Here is a 20,959-nt window from a genome sequence, read left to right on the forward strand (position 1 = left end):
ATCCTCTTGCAGTTCAAAGCCATTATCCCTTGTCCAATTAAAGCATACCCTTGTCAAAAGTCCCATTCCAATTTTCTTGTAGGCACCCTTTAGGTACTGGAAGGTTGCTCTAAGGTCTCAACAGAGCCTTCTCTTCCTCAGCCTGAACAACCTCAACTCTATCAGCTTTTCCCCACAGGAGACGTGATCCAGCCCTCTAATCAGCTTCACAGCCCCATATATATATATATATATGTATAAATGTTTATATATATATGCTCCACTTTTCCCTGGGAGTGGTGTGGGAATGAAACAACAAACATTATTAACATTTTGTTAAGCTGTGCATGTAGGCTGAAGGCAGTGGCATCACTGCTGAACAGTGCTAATGGCTCCTACTACTTGATTGTGCTCTAACTTGCAGAAAGGCAACAACTGTGCTGGTGCTTGAAGCTATGGCTTTATTAACAAAATGCAGCAAACCTGCTCTATTTCCCGATATTTTGAAAGTGACTGAAATGTTAGTGTTCACTCTCTGTATTCACAGAGAATTACAATAACAAGCTCAGCCCGGGACCACAAAGTAAACAAAAGAGTTACTAAAACACTGCCAATTTAGTACACATTCCAAATCAAGCAACTGAGTATCAGTTTTATAATTAAACACACCAATACTCAAAAGACAAAGGTGCAATAAACATTAGCTACAAGTAGCAACCTACTTGACTATTTTAGTTAAGGAACACAGCCACAGATAGCTTATATACCTCTGATCATTAGTGCATTTCACCAGAAATATGCAGAAGCATTTAATAGTTAGTAAAGAATTATAACATTCTGCAGGAATAGCATAATATGCAAGCCATAAATTCTGAAACAGTACCATTTTGCCAAGTCTCAGTATTCATGTTTTGTGTCATCTGATCATGGACAATTTCCAAAGTCTCACCTTCAATGCAGTATAAAAATAAAATTTCTTCCAGCTCTTTGTCTTTCTGATTAAGTTACCCTTTAGAGACTCTTCCTTGTATATTGGGGTGAATAATGCAAAAGAGCCTGTGAGTCTGAAAGTAGTAATATGGAAGAATTGATCAACTTCTCTCCTAGTTCAACACAATATTCAAGAAAATCTCTAACTTAAACACTTAGGAGTAACAGATAAACTGAAACTAATACACTCTGTAAACCACTGGAAGAGGCCAAGCTAGACAAAAAGTTCCTATTTGACTATGGCAATGCTGCCAAACATCAAGTGACTGCTTTTCACGTGTTAAAGATGAAAGTATGAAGTGATCTAAGATACCAACCATTCGATGGCCACTACTTCCCAAAAAACTCCCGCTTTCAATACATACCACCTTTACAGATGTCGTATCAGCAAATCCATTTCCAAACCAGGAATACATAAACCATATGATAGGGGAACCTGCATACAATCACATGTATGTAAGCATGTTTAAGTGCAGAGAGAATGGAGAAGTCTGGCATACTAATGCAATTGCTTACAGTAACACATCCACACCCTGGATGCAACGGAAGACTAAAAGCTGAGATTCCGACTTATCTTAAAGCACGGAAACCCTGCCAAAGAAGTTTGCTACTGGCCACTACAGATTTCTTTAAAAACACAAGCAGAAACACACCTAAACTCTCTGTTAAAGAAAGAAACAAAATTCCATTTTCCCCAACCCCATGAGAAAGGCCATCACAATTAAACCCACCACACCTTCACAGACCAGAATACTGTTTCTGTAGCAAGACTCTGCCTCAAGCACTGTCTGTTCTGGAGATTGTCACATGTATTATCCAAGATGACAGTTCACTTCCCTCTTTATGCAGGCTTGTGAAAATAAACTAGCCTCAGAAAAACTGAGATTTATTTTCACTGCCCAGCATCCTGCTTACCCCGCCCTTCCCAGTAACTTCAAATGCTCTACAAGTCACTTTGCTTTCCCTCAAGGTTCAGGATACCAAAGGCAAGTGAGAGACAAGACATATTGATAACTATGTTTTAAAACTTCATTTTTGACACTAAAAAAGAGTATTTTTCCTTTCTTAGATTAAATGTTTATTCAATGAACATATCTTGCTTATTCCAAGCCCACTACTGCTTAATACCAAAAACAGTCAACAAGAGTGACTACGTTAAAACTATTTTATTTAGTAGCCAGTAGACCCTTGAAGAGCTCTAGCTGTAACTGCTCTTCAGAGTATGAACCATTGATCAGCCACCTTTTAAAATTATTCCTCAACCAGCTTTCATTTGTCTATTCAGTCACTCATCTCCCATACAGACTGTAAATAGGAGTATGCTGACGGACACCAAAACATCTTGCTAAGGTAAAAAAAAAAAAAAAAAAAAAAAATTCTCTAAAGTTCTAACCTCAGCTGAAGACCTAGTAATTTGACAGGAGGCAGTCAGGTCAGGCAAGCACAACTGACCCCCAGTAAAGTCAGGCAGACTGAAAATAGTCACCTTTCTAAAAAATGTTTTTCTACAGATTTATATAAACTACTTATTGATAGTGCTATCCAAATAAAGCAGTATTGAACATTTCATTAAGTGAAACAGAAAGCTTTCTTTATTATATAACATAGAAAGGATGCCTGAAACAGTGAACAGGAACCATCTCTACGCTTCAACAGTTTGCGGAATTCAAATGTTCCAAAGCCTAAATACAAGAACTCTGTGCATTTTAAAAAAACAAAAACAGGTCTCGACATATCAAACACAGACATCAAACAATTCAGTTTCTGGCTAGTTTTCAAAGTATCTGGCTATAAGGCAGTAAACAGCAGAGGTAATAAAAGGGAAAACTTGGTTTTTGTAACACTATCTAAAATTTATTACAGAAATGGATGGCTGAGAAAGAGAAGAGAAAGAAGTGAAAAAAACCAGCAAATGGCCAAGAAAACTCAAACATGTTTCATAATGAACACTGTAAAGAATTTGTAGAATACAGATTGCTTCCATCTTTTCAGACAGCTTGAATTTCTTCCCAACCTTATTACAAGAGACCTCCAAAACTGAATGAATACAGAAACTCCAGGACACAGAATCAGCCACTGCCTGACAAACAACTGCAAACTCTATTCTTTACTAGTGATGACATTACTCATGTTTCACCCAAAATAGTTCAGTCCCTCTGCAGTTCATCAAAACCTAGGCTTGAAACAGGCAATGGGTAAGATACTCTTACTGCACATTAAGCGATGAAAAACACCACAGCGGATGAGCTGAGGCAGTCCTCCTACCCCTATGGAAATCTGCAAATGTGACAAAAAGCACAGAAAAACAGCTTGACTTGCTCAGAAACCTTCTGACAAACTCCTTACCATGACCTTTGCTATGCAAAGTTTTGGTTTCTGTTGCTTTCTCATGTACCTACAGATATTCTTGTCAGCAAGTGCTGGTATTTAATTAAACCGGAATGACTACTATGAAGGGAGTCATATAAACATCTGTTGCAGGCTATGCATTTGGGGAAAATCCAAAAGAGTGGATGGACCATTTTAATTTATTATAATAGATGTTTCAATGCCAACATTTAATTCCATGCTCTTTTACTCTAGGACCGCAACATGACTGGTGACACTGCTAACACTGTCATAGCTATGTGACTTCTCTATGGTCTTCATCAGCATTAACATTCCAAATAAATACAGAACTTCCATTCACAAGATAGGTCACCAGGTATCAAAACCACCAGTGTCAAGAACCAAGGTTAGCAACTACACAAGAACCTCATTTGAAACACCTCAGTGTGCAGTCTTACAGTAAGTGAGGCTATGCTGAACTGAGAACTGCTGTAAGCCCACCTCCTGGCACGGGTAGTTTCAAACACAGCTTTGGCACCAGGAGTTGCTCTCACATCCTCATGCAACAAGCTGATTCAAGAAGATAAACTAGACGAAAATTCATCTCAGCAATATGTACCCAACATATGCACAAAACCCAACTCTTACCACGAGATGAGACACAGCCAAGTATCAACATGAGAAGGAAGAGGATCCTGCATATGTTCAGAAGCAGAAAACTGCAGAAATACAACAGCACTAACATACTTAGGTAACTATAAAAGAACTTCTTCCTTAATGAAAGTCGGGATTATGAATGGGTTCCAGAAGCAAATGCCTGAGTGTGCACAAAGGCCTAGCAAAAACTCTTTTCTGTACTGTACAAACACTGAAAAGTAATGAAAAAAACAAACTATTCTAAGGACCTTTCACCTTTTAAAAGAGGAATACCAGATACTCATGAACCTGGGTAGCATGCAGCAAAAATCTGTTTGGGTAGAGGGTATGAACCTCCCATAATGAGAGACAAAACCAAAGCTGTATTATGTAGAGTAAGTGACTCGGCTTCCAAGAAGGTGCTATACCCTCTGTTTTTAAACAGCTACAAAAACGTACCAGCAGTGCCTGGCTGACAAAGAAGTTGATGTATCTAGTGCCCAGCACTCTCACCAAGGTAGCATAAAATTTAATTACTTGAAACCAACACAGAAGAATGAACTCTCCTGTCTATAGAGTTTTGAAGATGCTACCTTTTGGCTGTTGGACCTAATAAGCTTTATTGATTTTTTTCCCTTTTAATGTGAAAATTAATCTGGGGTCCTATCAGCTGACTCTTACTTTCCTTCCCTGAACAAAGCAGTTCAAAGTACATCTTCTCAGTCATCCAAAGATCTTAAAAGAATCTTTGCTTCTTCAGCAACAGTGACACAGGTCTACCAATTCCATGACACCTTAAATCCATAAAGAACTAAGTTTTCCACTATCTGAAGAACTTCTTACATAATTCAGGGAAAATAAACCCAGTAACTCACACCGTTCAGGGAAAAGCACTATAGAGTAAATCTTCTCTCATTACCCCCAATCCTTTCCAAGACAGGATTCAATAGGAGAAAATGAGCCCAAAGAAACCAAACACATACAAAAATAAGGGCAGAGAAAGAAGATTAATAGCAAATCTCCATCTTATCCAGCAATGTCAGGGGTCAATTTTTACATGTTGGGTTTTACTCATGCCAGTATCAAAAACAGTCAGGATACTGCTGAAAGGCAAGCAGAAAGAAGTAGTGGCAGGCAGCAAAACTTGGTAATAAAAGGCAGTGCAGTGTATGTGCTGATAAAAATCTTTAAAATGAGGTACAGACAAATGAACAAAAAACAGATCCCCGTGATGAGAGCAAGAAGGAATACTTAGTGAATTCTGTGTTCTGCCTACCCAACTATTCTCTGGATTAGCTGAAGTTATCAGTGAATTTATGCAATAAGTTCTTCAGAAAGCACTGCAGGTTTCTTCCATACTAAAACCACTACTTTTCATGTCCTCACTTATTTCAGTTTCTCCCTTACAATAACAGCATCAGACTTTGACTGGGTTAAAGGAGGGGATAAACACTGACTGGAAAAAAACAACTTGAACAAATGACCTGCACAGAAAATAGGCTGCTCACAAGTAGATCTGGTTCACCACTTATTGTATTAGCAGTAGTTTAAGATACCGACTACTAAAAAGAAGATAAATAGAAAAGGATGATGGTGTTTCCAATACAGTGTTCTAGGACCATGGCTTTACTTTCGAAAAAGGCCTTAAGCACAAATCTGAAAACTCATGACAGATCTAAGCTGTCACATTGTACTTTGTATGCAAGGGCTTGTTTTAATCAGTGCTTCAACAAACAAGACCTTTGGAGGAAGGGACAATAGGGAGAGACCTATTAACAAGTTTTCCACATTAGCTTCCTGTTCTTTGTGAAACTTGACAACATAATCGGGTTTCAAGTCTCGACAAACTTGAAAAAAGATGACTTACAGCATTAACTGAGCACTACATTCCCTCTCTACATATTCAGAAAGACAAAAAATTTCAGGCTGAAAATAGTGTGGTTGTTAAATACATCTGTGAATATATGGTATTTTTCAAGGAAATGTTTTTTTTCCAAACATGAATGAAAAAAGTACAATTGCAGAGCACCTTCCATAGTGACATTTTTTTCTAACCATGTTAAATTCTGTTTCCTGCCACTGGCAACAGCAGCACACAAGCTAATTTCAAGAATCCTGAACTATACTGGAATTGTATTTCTTCCCCTCTGACTCCAGAAGTACAGAACTTCATGCTTCACTTCATGATAAAAATCATGAGAAACTATTTCAATAGTTTGTAACCTTATCCCAGTCCCTCCAAAATTCAGATATGCTAAGTTGATAGCATTCCTTTTTTTCTTTAAATTAAAATAATACTGTAACAATAGTTAAAATCACAAAATAAGCTGTTTTGTTTAACAACAGCTACTATACTTGAGTTCATTAAATATTTTAGAGAAGTTCTCTGGCCTAGAATTCCTTGTGTTTGGTATGTTCTAGTTAAGAAATTGAGATGTCATCCAACATTTGATTTAATGTTACAAATAGCCATCAACCTTCAACAGCTCTTAACCACCACTATTTCCACACTCAAATACTCTCAGACATAATAGTACAGACATAGTTCAGCATAAGACAAACCAAAGGCCAAAAAAAAGTAAAATAAATTTATTGTCTGCTATGATATGAAAGTAAGATATGAAACACCATTGGCACTACAGCCGTCCTAACTATCCTTTCCTTCCACATCACAAGCCTAATTATTGTTTCAATTTTAAAACACAGGAAAATGTTAAACTATCACTTCTACCACTTATGGAAAACAGATGAGCTCTTAAGGCCTGACTGCAGAGGAGACTGCACAGCTATTTGACTCTAGCAAACACTGTGAAACATCTCTTTTCAATGTAATCATCCACAAAAACGGTATTCTTGTCTTTTCTCTGATCCCACAAATTGCTTGTAAGAGATAGACACATTGAACTGCTTCCAGTTTCTCCACACTGCAAGAGCCACACAGAATCTAAAACAGGGAAGATTGGAAAACCTCACACAAAGCAAACAACTCCTGTTATTAATGCATTTTTTTAAACTACTGGATGCTTATGAACTGGAGGTTATCTTTTCAACAGCAGTTTGAATTGTAGTGCACTTATAGAGGATTTACAGAATAGGTTTCACACTCCCCTCTTCCTCCCAGCTCTAGCTATTGTTTTCACAACATTATTTTCATCTTGTTTATGTATAAAACATCTATTATTTGAAGTCTTGTGCACAACTCGCTACTTGTTTAGATAACTACTCCTCAGAGTAACATGAGACACAACCTAGACTTTGGATGAGTCCAATAAATTCATCTACCAGTGTAAGCAATCAGCAAAGAAAAGAACAGGAAAGACATTATCTCAGAGAAAAGGAAAAGTGAAACAAAAAAGCTCTTGCTGTAATATGTCTCCTGGAAAAGTGATAAAGGCACAGAAAACATGACAAGCTGGCAAATGGATAAACATCCCATCTGAGGAGTCCATTTGATACACGTATAGGCAGCAGTCCCTCAATTACTGAATAGCACTCATTGAGTGTAAATCCCACCTGTAATTAGACATTATTAATAACCTCCTTAGAGGCGTCACTTCAGTTCTTACTGACAACACCCAAACTGAGGCATTTGTGAGCCTTAACAGCCTGTACTGTGCACCAGGGCTCTCTTGAGCTAGATGGAGCTGCTTTACTTTCCAAGTTGAGAGACTGAACACTACCTGGGGGAGTCAATGGACTACCCCTGCTAGGTCTGAATTCAAGTTCTACAACAGCTGAAATAAAAGAACTTAGTGTTTCCTTTGAACACAAACACTCAAAAAAAAAAAAAAAGTACCCTTTTAGTAAAAAGCCAGATATAAGCACTTTTTATCAAATGTTCCAGAGAACCAAGCTTCATGTCAGACACCAGAAACCAGTGTCTGCAACTAGAAGAGAAGTCTTATGCACAAGCTGGTATGCAGGGTACCTTTTGACCAGGATGAGATTTTCCTGTTGGGAACAGAACAAGTAGTACAGACATATTTTACTACTATACTAGGTAAAGAGAGGAGGAGAAGAAAGGACACAGAAAAAACCCTGAGTAACATCTGCACTATATTCACCTTTGATACCTCTGCAGCTCTCTGAAGGCAGTGCTTTGAGTATAGACCCACTTCAACAGAAGCAGAAGGAACAATTTCTTCAGCTTTATACACTGAAGACAGAACTCTCAAAACAGCCCACAGTACCACATCATTTCAGTACAGTACTTCTCATAGGAAAAGTTTCAAAGCACATGACAATTTCAGCAGTTTTTCAAGGTCACAAGGGCGATCACAAACACAAGTCCCTGCCCCCTCCAACTGCTAATCCACCACCATCTAAATCCAGTATAGCTCTACTCCAGAGACTTATGCAATGTGAAAACCCTCATTCACTTCTCTCCTAGAATCATGGTCCAAAACTACTATATGAGGTACTATATATACATCTGCAATATACAAAGGCAACTTTACACCTGTCAATGTTTATTTGGATGTGGTTTAACAAGCATGTTGAATACTCTTCAGAATTTCATCTAACTTATAAAGAAAAGACCTTCAGCATCCCTTAAAAAGCTGCCAGGAAGAACACAATTTCCTATTTCTAGATATGTTCCCTGAAATATTGAGGGGAATACACTTTTAATTCTTTTGGAAGAAACTTCAAACAGTGATAATTATTTTTTAAAAAACAGACAACAAAGCACACACACAAACAGTAAAACAAGAAATAACATTAGTGGAAATTAAAATAAAACCCCAGCAAGCCAAGCCACAGTGTGTGTTGTCTGTGTCCCCACCATTTCACTGAAACACAACTCAAAAGTTTACACAAGGGTAATTATTTCAGAAATCAGGTCCTATGAGTTTTGTGGAAGTAAACAGTCACATCAAGGAGAGACATCCAAACTAGTGCCCCTTGAGGACAAGTGCAGCAGAAGCTCAGCTGTGTTACCAAAACCATCATCCCATACAGGACAGACAGTGCCCCAAACAAATGAGAATACTTACAGAATTCACAGTACCCTATACCCAACCACAAGACACAAACACAGGAAGTCCAGTTTCATAACTTGCTGCTCACACAGTTTCATTCTTGATTAACTGAAGCAAAACCATGAAAGAACTACTCTCCAGAATTTATTGTAGTTTTAATACCAGTCATTTTCACACAAAATTTCAAAACTAGGGACAAAAATTTGGGAACAGATATTTAGTTACCAGTCACAATAAACAAGCAATCCTTAGAGAGCAGTAGGACAATTTCTGCAGGCCTGGCAACACTTAGGAAGCCAGTAGAGGGTAGAAGCCAGTCCCCCTGCATAGCTCAGCACCCTCTGCAGTGCTCTAATGTGCCTTTTAGTGGGCACAGCTGTACTGGCACGTCCATTTGAATTAGGAGCATGCTTTTGAAGTAAATCTGTCACCCAGTTCCGGTATTTTAGTTCACATCTCACAGAAGTTTCTGAACAAATGACCTGAACATCTCCAAGACTGACCTACATCAAACTCTGGGAAAGCTTGGAACATACACAGTCCACAGAACCAGACTACAATTAGTCTAAAATAAATCCCACGAAGTACACACACTGGGGACAGAGTCTACCTAACTTAGAGCTTCGCTCTACAACCTCCTTCAACTGCAGCATATTGCTGCTAATGTAAATATTTATCAATGTGGCAGGTACTGTCCATTCATTTATGAGAACCTCAAGCAGCAGGAAGTAAACCCACAGACTTAAGCTGCCAACATGCACCTTAAAAACCCTAGAAAGGAGGCCTGCACAGGGTGCTCCTTTTTCTGGAGTAACGATACTAGAAACATATCACCACTCATCCACTTTTGTTTCCACCCCTTTAGAGGTTAGGAGTTTCAAAAGCTAGTGGGATACTCTAGAAAAGTTTTCTGAATAAAGAAAAAGATAGCCCACCAAAGATCTACATAATTCACGCATCACCTACAATTACTCTTTTACAAAACTTTTCAAATAACATTGGAAAGACAACTCAATCAATGGTTCCATTGGAGGTGGTGATAGGAAAGCAGCATGTACTCAATAATGATTTTTATGACTTGCCCATCAGTTTAACCAACAAAGCCACCCAGAACCATTTTATTTTTCTTTTTGAATAAGCTGACCAACATAATATTCACTGTTCCACTTGAATCAAAACATCAGTTCTTAACAAATACTTCCATCACTGAGGTGTTCTCTCCTGTTACCAATTTTTCTTTTTCGATAAAATTTTAAATAGAAGATAATGAGTTTCAAACATATACCTGCCTTTAGCAGGACCAACAAGCTGGTGAGAACAGACCAAAGCAGTACTGCATGACAAACTTACAATAACATGCTACCTCCTCTGCTCAATAAATCCTTATCATCTAACTTCATTACCTCCTTGATAAAAACAATTAATTCATATGCTAACAAAGCAGAGCCATGTTTGCTCTACATTCAGTAAAGGTCCAGTTCCTATACTGGGGTGAAGACACAAAAGTAGGATTACTGAAGATGACATTTTCTGTTAACACACTAATCCCATGAAAACTGAAAGAACTAACGACACTTTCCTTTGTGATTTAACTGGAAGTTTGCAGTTCTTGACGTATCATTACCATACTCACTAAAAAGCCATTTGATATTCTCCAGCAGCCCAGTCTGAAACATCCTTAAGCTATGTTTTTCTGATCTGTTTCATGTTAACTCTTGTGAAAACAGACTTAAGCACCTAGCTGTACTATTTGTTTGAAAGAAAACTCAATTAATAAAGTTATTTCCATTAAAGATTAAGAAAATCTACGCCAGGAGACAGTAACATAGTGACATCATAAAATAACCCACTGAGGTAATGTTAATGAGAAACTAATGGTGCACAGGGAAAAAAAGAATCGTGGATAACATTTTCACAGCAGAACAAAAATACCTGGGCCTGAGTAATTTCCTTCAAAATAGTAAGAAAGGCTGCTGTCTGCTGAGACACTGAATTTTCCCTTCTGTCATCATCCTCTACATTAAAACATCTTTGCGCTTTCCTTCCCAACACAGGGTTTTCCAAGAGCCAGAAGACTAATTTAACCTACACTCACTGGCAACCCTTATGTTTCAACATGCCAATAATGTCTCAAGAAACTGAGATGAGCTGAACTGCTCATCTCTAGAAACTAGAGATGAGCTACCCAGCTTATTAATTTCTTACCATCTTCATGAAGATTTTCAGACCAGTTTTCTTCTGAAGTGACACTCATAAAGTCTTCCAAATATTTATCTGACTTTATATGATACAAATATAAATTTGTACAAGGCTTGAGCAAATTATAAGCAGTTTGAATAAAGGTTCCCACACTAGACATCTGTCTAAGGCTGAACAACATCATCCAAACAGCTAAGGAGTTTACAAAGTAAGTTGTCTGTTAAGCAAAAGCAGTACTGATAATCTTTCTGGAAACTCTGCATCCTTGTTCTTACATAAGGGATCATCTTTCAATTTCTCCTTCTTCAGCTTCTCTAGTCAGAAGTCATTCTATCTGGGTGGCTTTTTTTATTAAGAAGCTGCAAATACTGGTCTAGATTTTGACATTAAATTCCCTGAACATTTTTGATATACCTGAGATGCTGGAGGTTGGGGCTAAACCTGACTCCTCTAAGATGCATAAAACATTTATGCTGCATTCACACTGCTAACAGACAGTGAGAAATAAGAAGTTACAATTCACACTCTGTACAGCCATAAGCCAAAGCATGAAGACCATCAAGCATAAACTGAAGCACAGAATTTAAAAAGCAATACATAAGAAAGGAACCAAGACAGCAGAAGTTTTGATTTCAACTGTTTTCCAAAGAAATTACCACTGCTCTCCTCCAATTTACTGAGAAGAACAATACTCAGATTGAATCACTTCAGTTGCTAAAAGGCCCAAGATCTGAAGAATGCTTCTTTTGCACAGGGCAGGGAAGTGCAGCACTGAATTCAGAGAGATCAGTGGACAAGTGACAAGAACTAAAAAAACAAACCCCAAACAAAATAGAGCATATTTGATTAAGGTAGTGGGCAGAAAGAACCAATACTAGGGAAAAAAAACCCAAAACTACTCTGGACACAAAAATATGCATGGCTTGTTACAGTAATCACCCTCCACAGTCGAAACATGGAGTCTGGAGCTTTGATTCTTTCACCAAGGCTTTCCCATTCACTTGGAAGAGAGCATGCTTGTAAAAGCCAATGGTTAGCTAATTATGTTCCAGTGCTGACTGGAAAAGAACAGCCATTTCCCACTTCCTAAGCTACAGCAGTAAACCTATATGGCAGATTTAAGCATTCCTACTGGACTGATGATGCAAGGCACTACCAAATGATCAATTTTCATTTTCAGTGTTTTTTTTGAAAATAAACAAAAAAAAAAACCCAAGACCAAATCAAGCAACAGACACCACACTGACAAACCAAGCCCACCCCTGCCATGCTAAACACTGTGGCAGCAGCATTCAGCAAGGTGTGCTGCAGTCTGCTCCATTTAAGGAGGACATTCAATACTCACTGACCACTGTTCCATGCACATCCCATCCCTTGCTGCAGTCTAAATAAGGCCTGCTTCAAAGAGTAACACAAATACTTCATAAACACAGATTTTTACATTCACTACTAGGAGCAGATTTTAGTGCCTTTCCCTTTTGTCATATGGAAGCAACAGATTCATATAAGAAATACTCTCTGCTCTCCATTGGACCCCTGAGAGCAGTAGTTTTTGACAGTGAGCATGTGAAACAATTGTTCAACACACATTTGGCAGGCTTGAATTTCAATTGCAATGGATTTTTATTTCTTGAGACAAGTTTACTAAATCAGAAGCACATATTAGTGATTATCATTGGAAAAGCTTAAAAGAGCAATGTACCCCAGACAAGAAAAGAACTGGATTGTCCAGGATAACTACAAGACTACTCATTTCTTTCTCTTGTTCCTTACATCACTAACTGATCACCTCATGGCTACCACTACAAAAGAAAAATGGGTTCTCAGCATCGTCTATGCAGCCCTCTCCATACTACATTAATTACATGTCCCTCATCCTGATGTTGCGTGCCTTAATTAAATCACTGCCCTATGTAACAGCCTCCTCTAAATATCTGCAGAACAACAGATAAGGGCCTACACAAATAAACAGAACATACTATCCCAGACTTCAGAACATGGAATACACACGTATTTAATCCTCATTTCCAATTGATCCAAGCAGCTTTCCATTCTAAATGGATGGTTTCTTCACAAACCTCTGACCCTCCAGTGTTGATGCACTCTCTCAAACACAAGTCCAGTATATAAAACTTCATATACTCTGGATATGCAAACTCAGTTAAGTGTTAAGGTATAGAAAATGCATGCAATAAATACACATAATGGATGTACTGGAGCCCAAGCCCACACACACAAGAACTTGTCTACACCACATTAAGTGCTGTTCGTTAGCTGCTGACCTGTCAACACCATGTTGAGTGCTAGTTTCAGCAAAAGTTAACCTTTAAAGTTAATGGTCAATTTATCCAGTGAAACAAACAGAACAAAATAAACAAACAAAAAAACCACTTTACCAGAAACCCCTTGACTGTCCTGTAACCTCCTTTAATCCAGTAATATTCGTAACAGTACTAAACTGCCTCATCATCTTTATTCACTTTTTTCATTTTCACCAGGTGTCATAACTATAAAATATTTCTCTCCATACAATGAGCAGCAAAGAATCCCCACAGCCTCCAACCTGTACAAGACCCTGGAGCCAGTTCATCATCCCTCCCCCACACCATTTCAACTTTTCACAGCCTCAGCCAAAAACGCCTGCCTCCTCTCTCTATACACAGATTAACCAACTCAGCAGTACGAAAACTCCAGCTTCCCTTTTGCACAAATACCATTCCCCTGATACACACATGTATACATATCCTAACATAATCTTCACCCTGGGTACAAATTCATCCTTCCCTCCATTTTCAACATACCCAAATATCCACCCAAGCCCCCTCACTTTCCTATAGTCCACAGTCATCCTTGAAAATTTACCTACAAGAAGACAGTGTTGATGATCTAATAGACAGAAATTTAGAGTGCCTGATACCTGTCAGAAACATATAACTACAGTTCTACAGCTCCCCAGCACACAGACTTTTCTCCAAAAAGTACTATCATGATCCCAACAGCTGGCATTTGCTACATGTTTTCCCATTTGTATTCCACAAACCAAACAACAGATATCCAGCCTTTCCATTTCATTACAGGTGAAACATCAACTCACAGCTCCTCTCAAGTTTCCAGGACACAAACCACGTTGCTTGTTACTCTAGCCCATGTCCACACACCAGACAGAGAGCTCATCGAGCCGGTGACAGCCGGGCATCTCTCTCAGCTCCCAGTGTGAGCAGCAAACAAACCAAAGCACAGCAGTAGGAACACGCATGACTTGCTGTCCACATACCAGCTCATATTACACACGAAGGTCTCGCACATTAAGTCTAACCACACAGGCCACGAAACAAAACAAGTTCAGAACCTTGTAGCAACCTGTTACCACTGTGCCTGTAACTTGTATACAGGCTTCCCTACCATCCAAAGCCTCCCTCCTCCATAGCCTTTAGACGCCTGCCAACTTACCACCTTATTTCTCAAAACACATAGAAGTCTGTTTACCTATTACTCCTAAATTCACAGGCCTTCCTGTACCACTACTCCCAAACACGTGTGGTTTCACCCACCACCTGCATCCCCACTGTAAAAACACATCCCTCAACATACCGCAGCACACAAAACGAGAGAGGTACAGATTTTTCTAGCTGCCTCCAACTGAATTCATCAAAATGACGCCATCCTTCCGAGAGAAGTATTATTGTAGATTATAATAAAAGTATATCCACTGGGTTCGCAGAGCCAGCAAGCTCCAAACTACGACTAAGAACTGCCTTCAACTCCTTCCGCCTAAAGGCTCCCAGGCACTGCCCATCTGCCCGTGCTTTAATCCCCGTCAGCAGCACCCAGGCCTCGCGGCACCTTCTCCCCCGACACCGGGGCCGTGCCGCCGCTCCCCCCCCCAGCCCGTCGGTAACGCGGGCCCGGCCCGACGCTCCCCAGGGCCCGGCCCCTGCACGTGCGCGAGCCCGCCGGCCGCCCCCCGGGCCCGGCTCGGGCCGCCGGCACACGCCGGACACTCCGGTGCCACCCAGGCGAGGCCGAGCCGCCGGCTCCCCCGCCGCAGGGCCGTGCGTGGCCTGGGCCGTGTCAGCGCGGCCCCGGCCCTCCCTTTTCCCTCGGCGGGAGGGAGGCGGCGGCCGGGCCTCGCGGCGCCCGCCCGCTCTCCGGGGGCGCACCCGCCGCACGCCGCGTTCGCCGCCACCCCGGCACCGCAGCCCCGGCCCGCCCGCTCAGCCCCTTCCCCCGCTCTACCCCGGCCGCTCTACCTGTGTGCCCCGCGTCCCCCGGCACCCGGCGGCGCTGCGGGGCCCGGCGCGGGTGCGGGCGGTGCTGGCTCGGACTCAGGTGCGCGCCGCCCCGCGCTGGCCGCCGCCGGCCGCCGCCGCCGCCGCCCGGTCGCGCACTCGGAGCGCCGCCAGCAGCGCGGACATGTTGGAGCCGCCGTCCCCCCCGCCCGCGTCACCGCGCTCGGAGAGCCGGGCGGGGCCAGGCTCAGCCCGCCCGCCCCGGCCCGCCGCTCATTGGCCGCCGGCTCCGTCGGCACAGCCCTTCCTCACTGTCATTGGCGGATGCGCTCGCCGCTCACGCGCAAGCCCCGCCGAAAAGCTTTTCTCTGATTGGGTCTCCTTCGTCTGCTTTGGAAACTATTGGCTGCAGCTCTCGTCAGTCAAGACGACAGCGCACGGACTCCGTCTTTCTCCGCACTTTTTTTTTCCCGGCCTCGCAGCCTCGGGCGGGACTGACGGAAGCGGCTGTCAGCGAGCGCCCTCGCCCCTCCCGCCTCCTTCCCGCCGCCCCATCCCCTCCCTCCCGGCGGCACGGTTTGCCTGCAGGCCATTGGCTCCCGGCGCCGCCACTCCCGCAGCCTCTCTCGCCCCGGCCGCCGCTTCGCCAAGGGGGCGTGCACCGACCCGCGGGTGCCTTCTCCTGATTGGCCGCTGCCCCTGCCAATCAAGCGCGGGGCAGCCGAGCGCTGTTCGGCCCGCGCGCCGAGCCGCTCCGCACGGCGATTGGTCGCGGGGCGGGCGAGAGGCGCACGACCTCCCCCGTGCCCCACGGGGGGCCCTGGGGAGTACCCGTATGTGCGCGCGATTACATCACCGCCAGCCAATCAGGGCGCGCGGGGGCAGGTGTCCCGCCCGAGGGGGCGGGGCCTGGCGGCCCCGGCGGGACCCGCTGCGCCTCGCACGGCGCCGCTCGGGGTACCGGGGCCGCAAAGAGCGGGGCTGGAGCTTTCTTGCTCCTCTGCCTTCCCCTCTGCCCGCCGGGATCGAGCGCCGTGCCCCGGCTCAGGGGACGGAGGGTCCGCGTTCCCGCTCGGGTGCCCGAGTGAGGCGTCTCGTGGTCGCCCTTGGTGCTCCACCGCGCCCTGCTGACACTGGGGCCGGCCGCCTGCAGAGTAGAATCACTGAAGCACAGAATCGATCAGGGTGGAAAAGACTCCTGAGTTCATCGAGTCCACCCCGTGACCGAACACCACCATGTAACTAGACCGTGGCACCGAGTGCCACATCCAGTGTTTCCTTAAACACCTCCAGGGATGGTGACTACACCATCTCCCTGGGCAGCCTATTCTGATGCCTAACCTCCCTTTCTGCGAAGAAATTCTTCCTGATGCCCAGCCTTAACCTCCCCTGGCAAAGCTTGGGGCTAATTCCTCTCCTCTTGTCACTACTTGCCTGGGAGAAGAGGCCGATCCCCATAGCCTCCTTTCGGTGCTGGTAGAAGGTGCTCAGGTCACCCCCGAACCTCCTGCTAGCCCCGGGTCACGGCAGGCGGGAGCGCAGCGATGGGCAGCTGCTCCCGCCGCCGGCCGCTCCGGCTGCAGCCGCAGTAATGAACACCCTGCCAGGGCTCGCCTGCTCTTCGGCTTTTCTTGCCCCAAACCAAAACTGTTTATTCAGGAAAGAACATGAAAATCTGTCTCATCCCTCGTAATCCCGCGCTATTCCCACCTTTCTCAGTTAATGGCTGGCTGAAGCCAGCTGAGGTTCACCTCTCTGGAGAGGGACCCGCTCCTGACCCTACAGCTCTGTATGGCGCTCAGCTGCTGCAGTTATACCCTTTAGGCTTTCCTGGAAAGCTGGAAGGGATGTCCTTGCCTTACATTCCCGAAATGGCATACCTCTTCCCACACCATAGTTCGCTGATGCCCTTGTCCCCTTCCTTATGCTGAGGTGTTTCCTCCCCACACACTGAATACATCAAAGTGAGTGAACACCCGTCACACGCAGAACTTAAGACCAGCTCAAAACACTGCTTGTAAAGCATTTTTATTTATTCATCTGTTCATTTTCTGGAGTGTTTACAAAATGAATTGACCCTGAAAAAGTTGGGAGCTTTTCTATCTGGAGTTGAAATTCTCTCCCAGTCTTCCACATAGACACATGATGGGATTCTTTTTCCACGGCCTCCAGAGTTACGTCCACAGTGCAGAAAATGCTGTTCAGCTTTTGCCTCCAAGGTCATGGGCACCACCACTCACGTTAGGAAATCCTTGCACAGAGCTCTGAGGGCGCTTTTTCTCTCAGGTGACTGATGCAGCCACACCTCTATGAGCAGATGCTTTGCTCTCTGTGGGTTCAAATGCATCTACTCCACACCAAGAAGAGGAGCTATTCACCCCTGTGTGCCAGTCCTGCTTCCCAAAGCTCCCTGCCAGTTGATAGAGCTGAATGAGAATGAAACCTAGATTGCCTCAGCACAGGCACCCGTGAGCCAGTTCAGAAAGAGCCAGAATGCTGAGGCTGCGGTTACCCTTCTGTCATAGAAAACTTGCTCACAGACAAGCTAATTTGAGAGCCCAGACCCAGCTGCCAATCAACCTAGTTAACTTTGCAGTGTCCACATGATCTGGGACTCAAGATACTTTTATATAGCATGGGATCTTTTTTCTTTTTTTTTTTCCCTTTCCTCAGGCTTATATCTCATAGTCATTTAAATATAATTCATGTATTATTAAAGCAGTGACAAATCTGGCTAAAAATTGCTGTATCTTAGGGTTGATTAATGCAAAATTTATTTAGCCTAGATATTTCTTGGATTTTTGAAACTTTTTATTTCAAGAGATTCACTATTCACTAAGGAATTTTTTAAGAGTTCGGTACTCTTTAAGTAATGATATATCTTGCACAGATTTCAGCAGGTATGGAACTGGGCCGTAATTTTATCAGGTCCCTGTTTGCATCCTCCACTTTGCTTCTTGGGCACCTGCCAGAGAGGTACTCCGGGTAGCAATAGATAATTTTGCTCAATATGTACATTGTACTCAGCTACTACTGACTCTTCTGTCCCATTTACTGTAGCAGCCACTCTTCCCCCCAGTGAAAACTAAAACAAAAATCTACAGAAATACTGCAAGAGATCACAAATTAGGCTTTTAGTCGCCATTCAAAGCCTCTGACCCTGCCTTTCTCCTTGCTTCTAGATTTTACAGGGGTTCTCATCCCCTTCCTTTTACCTAATTTCATATATGGTTTTATAACAAATTTAGAAAAAGTTTTCCATATCATCTCACTAGCTGTACAACCTTTACAATTCTTTGGGAAGAATGGACTTCCCAAAATAATGAATATTACCCTACATTTTCTCTAAAGTAATAAGTGTTATCCCCTACAGCTTTTCAAACATGACCTGCTTAAATGTTAGAGATTAACTGAAAACCTACACTGTGCACACGAGTCCATAACCCAGTGTAAACAGCACATTCCTAATCAGTAGAAAATGTGCGTATCTGGCTGGTTTCTCTGGGCTAAAACTCAACGCTGGCATTGCTCAAGAGGTGTGTGTGGCAAGAAGCAAGCAGCAGTGACAGGCAGCAGGGGTGGGCGGTGAAGTAATAAGTAGGTGAAATAATGGTTTGTATGTGGCAATGTGGAGTTAATGGCTAATCCAGGGATTTTGTGCCATTTCATGGCTGGTTCCAGTTAAGCTTCATTTAAGATTACCAAGGCAGGATATTTGTGGGAATATTTGTGTGTTGGATCAACGGTGATATGTGCATGCCTGAAAGAGTCGGCATTTTTTAATACATGCAATGCCCGTTTTACTCTTAGTGGTGATGAAAATAACTATGAACTACAGAAATGGTAGTAAATGGGAAAAGATAGTATGGGACAAAGGTAATTTGCAAACATCTTTGATACTGCACTAAAGAGGAATGAAGGTGAGTTCTTCCACAGGGTTTTTAAAATTCCCATTTTTAATGTTCTATTGTTATTGGTGAGGCAATTCATCCTTCTAGAAATATCTGTTGACAAATCTCAATAATTACATTTGTTTAATGTTCAAATTAATAAGCTGTAAATCAGGTCCTGCCAAAAAATCAGTACCTTTGGGAAGCTACTTGATCTGACAGCGTTTTAATGTAATTTTCTCACCTTTTACCTCAGTTTTATAAAAATTAACAGGTTGTCTGAAGCATCTAGTGTTTTAACTGGCCTTCATACTAGTTTGACAAATGGTTACTGCTCTGGTTTCACAAGAAGGCATTCTCAGACACTGACAATATTTATGGTACATGGTTAGTTTTTTATCTGCAAAACAAACAAACTCTTTCGTTTTCAGCTGAGTAAACTTCCCATGGAAACTAATTCACTAAACAAGGGTAGTTAGTTCTTCACCACTTCCCTGTGTACCCCTTCTAGATTACGCCATCTGTGAAGAAAGGAAGGAAATCACCACAGATAATAAAGTCATCTTCACATTAAGAAATGAAGGGGGAAAATTTTGAAAGTTTCATGTAATATTTTGCCTTGGTTTTGCTCAACAAGAGGAAGACTAAATGTTAATACAGCAATGGGGAATAGAAAGAATGTAGGATGGATAGCAAAGAAAAAAGGACAGATACAGACAAAGGCTAAAGGTAATGTTACTGTGTCAAAATGAAATAATTGAAAAGTGGATATACTATTTCCAGTACTTTGGTGAAAAAAAACCATGGAGGAATTTTAGAAAACAGTTCAGGACACCCTCCTTGTGACAAAAGAACACTCAGTTCCTAACCAGAACATGTGGATTAGAGGGAATTTGTGGTTAAGCAAACACAGAAGTAAAAATAATATTGTGTATTAATATTCTATGTTAAAGAAGCAATGTTTTGCAAATAAAAGGTAAATAAAGGTAAACTCAAAATTTAGTTCCAATATATTTTTTTAAAAGATGGTTGCAGATTTTACTGTGAAAAGAGGGCCCTAAGATCATTCCAAACTCCTGGTGGAAAGTTTGGAGGTAGTTAGAAAGCTCCATATTGTTGAAGAGATGGTACTCCTTGGTTCAAAGAAATAGCCTGTGAGATTTCAAATTGTCATTTAATAATTTGGGGAATAGATGCTACTCATAGTTGGGGCCAGACATTCTGGACTGTGGTAGTAAATTAAATTCTCCTCCAAACTCTCACTGAGCCTGTAAATAGTATTGCTTTTGGGTGGTTCAGGGATATGCCCTCAAGGCCTGATGATAAATAACCCTGGAGTCAGTGACCACAACTTTTGCTGTGAAAGGTAGGGGTGAAAGAAAATAGAATGTTCTCAACTTCAGAAAGGGAAACTGTGATAAGTGAAGGGACCTGGCAACAAAATCGTCTTGTATAATGAAAACTTGAACATGAAAGAAACCTTAGGTACCTTGAAACCAAATGACTGGAATCTTGTATCTCACAGAATGCAAAATGGTTTTGAGGTAGAAGCCTCAAGGCATAAGTAGAAAAGAAGTGGCATAAAGAGAGTGGTAAGAATTATAAGCAGAGAGCATTTAACAGAAAAAAAAAGTCTGATTCAGGTAGATCTCAAACATCAATAAGTGGGAGAATGAAGGGAAAATTTATCTGGAAAATCAAGTTGATTTATGGTATATGGCATCTGAAA

General features: G+C 42.2%; 1 protein-coding gene across 5 annotated transcripts in view; it reads right to left on the reverse strand.

The window, feature by feature from the left end:
* The window catches only part of PPM1B (protein phosphatase, Mg2+/Mn2+ dependent 1B), a 60,859-nt gene extending 44,734 nt beyond the window's left edge, over positions 1–16,125 (reverse strand). Inside the window, exon 1 of one of the 5 annotated variants that reach the window (XM_041715407.2) lies at positions 15,923–16,066. The gene's annotated coding sequence lies outside the window, so the exon portion shown is untranslated. Of the gene's footprint in view, positions 1–15,361; positions 15,598–15,922 lie in introns of those variants that run through there. The other 4 variants (XM_072927509.1, XM_072927508.1, XM_072927507.1 and 1 more) reach the window with 4 other exon arrangements.
* Positions 16,126–20,959: the final 4,834 nt, after the last annotated feature.

The sequence above is a fragment of the Taeniopygia guttata genome, chromosome 3, assembly GCF_048771995.1.
Source record: "Taeniopygia guttata chromosome 3, bTaeGut7.mat, whole genome shotgun sequence".
Classification (NCBI taxonomy): Eukaryota; Metazoa; Chordata; class Aves; order Passeriformes; family Estrildidae; genus Taeniopygia; species Taeniopygia guttata.